Source organism: Coregonus clupeaformis, chromosome 10 (assembly GCF_020615455.1).
Source record: "Coregonus clupeaformis isolate EN_2021a chromosome 10, ASM2061545v1, whole genome shotgun sequence".
Lineage (NCBI taxonomy): Eukaryota > Metazoa > Chordata > Actinopteri > Salmoniformes > Salmonidae > Coregonus > Coregonus clupeaformis.
The window spans coordinates 6,640,381-6,645,254 of record NC_059201.1 but is presented as its reverse complement, the minus strand read 5'-3'; the positions used below and the strand labels follow the sequence as shown (position 1 = coordinate 6,645,254).

Genomic DNA, 4,874 nt, shown 5'->3' with positions numbered 1-4,874 from the left:
GGAGCCAGTGATGTGGCATTCTAATCATTAAAATCCAAACAGTCCCCAAGCTAGCTAGCTATTCTTCATTCAAAATGACCAATTAATGAATCATTCTGAATAAGCAGTCAAAGAACAAAAAGCTGATACAAAATGGCAATACAAAAAACACTTAAAATCAATGAAATATGAATACATGTATTTATAAAACAAAAAAAGAACTGGAGCGATCAGCCTCTGATCACCAGTCCTCTGCTTTGTTGGGGTTTTTAGATACACCAGAAGATAGCCATGTAAGAGCCAACGTAAGCTAAAATCTCATCTGAAAAATAAGTTTGAATGTGTATTGGAGGGAATAGCTAAACAAGGAAACTCAAGACTTCTCAATAAGATCTATACAGAGCTCTATATCACAGAGGGTAGAAGTGGAGAAGTCAATAATGAACATGAGGAGACAGATTGAGACAGTTTCCAGGAGACCAGCAACACCAATCAAATGCAATGACATCTTTCAGCCCTTACCTGGACAAGACAAATCTATCAGAACTGTGCTGACAACGGGAGTCGCTGGCATTGGAAAAACTGTCTCTGTGCAGAAGTTAATTCTGGACTGGGCTGAAGGGAAAGCAAACCAGGAGCTCCAATTCATATTTCCACTTTCTTTTCGGGAGATGAGATTGATGAAGGAGAGAAAACACAGCTTGATGGAACTTCTTCATCACTTTGTTATGGAAACCAAAGAATCTGGAACCTCTAACTATGACGTACAACGTTCTGTTTGTCCGTGATGGTCTGGATGAGTGTCGACTTCCTCTAGACTTCAAGAACAACAAAGATCTGCTGTGATGTCACAGAGTCCACCTCAGTGGACGTGCTGCTGACAAATCTCATCAAGGGGAATCTGTTTCCCTCTGCTCTCCTCTGGATAACCTCCCGACCTGCAGCAGCCAATCAGATCCCTCCGGGGTGTGTTGACCAGGTGACAGAGGTACGAGGGTTCAATGACCCACAGAAGGAGGAGTACTTCAGGAAGAGAATCAGTGATGAGAATTTGGTCAGCAGAATCAGCTCACATATACGGATATCAAGGAGCATCCACAGTATGTGTCACATAACCGTCTTCTGTTGGATTTCTGCTATCGTTTTTGAGGGCATGTTGAAGACAGAAAGAAGAGTGATGCCCAAGACCCTGACTGAGATGTACATGTACTTCCTCATATTTCACTCCAAACTGACAGTGGAGAAGTTTGAAGGGAAAGCGCAGACAGATCTACACTGGAGGAAAAGAGAGCATTATGTCACTGGGAAAACTGGCTTTGCAACAGTTGGAGATAGGCAATCAGATGTTCTATGAGGAAGACCTGAAAGAATGTGGCATTGATGTCAGAGAGGCATCAGTGTACTCAGGACTGTGCACCCAGATGTTCAGAGAGGAGTGTGGCCTGTACCAGGAGAAGATGTACTGCTTTGTTCATCTGAGCATTCAGGAGTTCCTGGCTGCTATGTATGTGTTCCTCTCAGTCATCAACAACAATGTGAATCTAATGGCCAAACCGCAAATCAGCCTCTGCCGAGCTGCTGACACTGTCCATTGACAACCGTCTAATCGACCTGGCAAGGAGTGCAGTGGATAAGGCTTTAGAGAGTGGACACCTGGACCTGTTCCTCCGCTTCCTTCTGGGCCTCTCACTGAAGTCCAATCAGACTCTCCTACGAGGCCTTCTGACACAAACAAGTAGCAGCTCACAGACCAATGAAATGATTGTCAAGTACATCAAGGCAAAGATCAGGGACAAGCCCACCTCAGAGAGATGCATCAATCTGTCCCACTGTCTGAATGAGCTGAATGACCATTCTCTAGTGGAGGAGATCCAAAGCTATCTGAACTCAGGAAGTCTCTCAGAAGCCAGCCTCTCATCCACTCATTGGTCAGCTCTGGTCTTTGTGTTGCTGACTTCAGAAGAGAAGCTGGAATTGTTCGACCTGAAGAAATACTTCAGATCAGATGAAGGTCTTCTTAGGCTGCTGCCAGTGGTAAATACATGGATTTTTAAAACGTAAACATCAGAAATAATATTTATATTTACACCAAAATAAAACATAATTACTGCTTTTTATCAAATAACATGGCACACACACAATTCTGAACATTTCCAATTTATACTTTCCATTTAGGCTGAATGGATGTAACCTCACGGAGAGCTGTGCTGTGCTTCTCTAGCCTCGACTCTCAGCCCAAACTCCTCCCAGCTGAGAGAGCTGGACCTGAGTAACAATGACTTGCAGGATTCAGGAGTGAAGCTGCTCTCTGCTGGACCGGAGAGTCCACACTGTCAACTGGAGACACTGAGGTCAGCATGTACTTATTATAGTTCCACGTGTTTATATACTGTAGTCCAATACACACTAAAAACAAACGGGTCTGTGCCAAATAAGGGTTGTTTGGCTTGTTACCATAGTGGAACCCTTTTTGGTGCTATATAGAATCTTTTTTGAAGGTTCTATAAAGAACCATGCTAATAAGGTTCTAAATGGAACCTGTATGGTGCTATAAGGAACCCTCTCATAAGCACCCAAAAAAGGGTTCCCCTTTCTATGGTTCTATATATCGAACATTTATGGTTCTATAAAGATAGATCCTATTGAAGAACCATACATGTTTTTTTTAAATTCTGGTTATCCATATTATATTTAAAACAAGTTGAATCGGGTGTGCTAGTTGTTTAACAGCTGGGGGTCCCTGAGGAAATCATTAAGAACCACTGATTTAGTCAACCGTTCTCAATTGACAGAAGGACATGCAGTATATGACACTTTCCCAAGACACCGTCACTGGCCAGAGTCATGCAATGGCATAACACAACACATTAGATAAACTGGTGAACACTCTTACTCACGGTTGCACAAAAAAGAGCAGTGCACAAACCACGCCCCAAAATATTGTCATGTGCCACCGTCCATACATTTTAATTATCACTAAAAGAGGAAAGGACCCTTTTGTGAACCGCAAAGAACCATTAAAGGGCTCAAAGGGTTCTTTGAGTCATTATGGTTCCACATAGAACAATCACCTTTTCCAAAGAACCTTTGAGGGACCCTCTTTTCTTAGTGTGCACCGTCCTAATATATTTGGCCGTGAGAACTGAGCATTCACTGCTCCCAATCTGTATAATGATAGAAAAATTAAAGCACAAAAATACTCTGCTTCCTTGTTATAGGCAAAAATGAAAAGATAGCTGCCCACTGAAGATTTTAGCAGTCTGTGTATAAAATCATTTTGTGTGTGTAATGTGGAAACTCTCTGCAGGCTGTCAAGCTGCCTGGTCACAGAGGAAGGCTGTGCTTCTCTGGCCTCAGCTCTGAAGTCAAACCCCTCCCACCTAAGAGAGCTGGACCTGAGCTACAATCACCCAGGAGACTCAACAGTGAAGCTGCTTTCTGCAAGGACTGGAGAAACGAAAGTATTTTTAGTGTTTGTAGCTATCAGTATTCCTATGACACACACAGGTATGCGTGTCTGTATGTGTGCAGTGTTGGGGGTAATGCGTTAAAATGTAAAATTGGGTAATATTATGACAGTTACTTTGTCAAACAACGCGTGCGTTACTTTCAGAATCATCTCACCGTGTTTCCATGATCCGATCTCGACTTGTTTCCTCATTTAGTTCTTGAGCGAGTGGAGAAAGGCTGTTTGGAGAAATGTCATGACAGCTGCTGTCCATAGAAATGTATAGAGGGCGCACCTCTGATCTTTGCCATTGATTGCTTCTGTGATAGCAAAGCCATAGAGGGCTTTCCGGTCTAGTGGCAAGTGTGCCCTCTATACACCTCTACGGGTCCATGTACATGCAGTCTATAACCAGAACTGGCGGCTCGAGAGAAAGATTTTAAATGAAAAGATAGGACATCTGTACGGATGTTTGTCTGACAGTATATATGGCTAATTAAGCCTTTTTTTCATGAAAGTAACTCAAGAGTAATATTACATTTTACATTTTAGTCATTTAGCAGACACTCTTATCCAGAGCGACTTACAGTTAGTGAGTGCATACATTTTTCATACTGGCCCCCCGTGGGAAACGAACCCACAACCCTGGCGTTGCAAGCGCCATGCTCTACCAACTAGTAATATAACGTGTTACTTTCCAGTAATATTGTCTGGAATATTGTTAAATGTAATGAGTAATTAATCCCAACACTTCATGTGTGTAAGTCTGATATATATGAATCATGATCTTTTTTTATATAAATATTTTGTTTTATACAGTTTGGACAATGGTGAAGAGTGCTGGTTACAACCCGGGCTTAAAAAATTTAAGTGATGAATGCTTTAAGAAATAATACGCTTAAGTTAAAAATGTCTTGAGCTGAAACAAGGCTGTGGAGGCTCTGATGCAAAGTTCTGATTGAAGTTCCAGAGGAAGAATCATGTTCCAGATAGTGACCTGCGTTTCTTCCTAGACTAGAGCAGGGGTAGGAAACACTGTTCCTGCGTTTCTTCCTAGATTCTAGAGCAGGGGTAGGAAACCCTGTTCCTGGAGTGCCACAGGTATTGCAGGATTTTGTTCCAACTTGGCACCACACCTGACCAACTGAGCTAATTGATCAGTGATTGCCTTAAATCAACTCACCTGGTTTTCCAGGTCGGTTAAATCAAAAACATGAAGTGGCTGTCGGCACTCCAGGACCAGGGTTTCCTACCCCTGTTCTGGAGTGCAGCTGGGCCGGCGCCAGAACAAATCAGTTGGACGGGCCTGTGTGCACACACTTGTGTTTAACGGGTGTAATAGTAAATACCATAGGCAGCTCGTTGCTTAGTGACCATTCTTTAATTCTTGATTTCAGCCAAAGAACAAAGAAGTGTTAAATACAGAGTTTGGTCTACAGTTAGACAT

The 4,874-nt window shown here is 42.5% G+C and overlaps 1 pseudogene; it reads left to right on the top strand.

Annotated features, from left to right (window-relative positions):
- The first annotated feature begins 271 nt into the window (after positions 1-271).
- Positions 272-3,881, top strand: LOC121575755 (annotated as a pseudogene).
- The last annotated feature ends 993 nt before the right edge of the window (positions 3,882-4,874 follow it).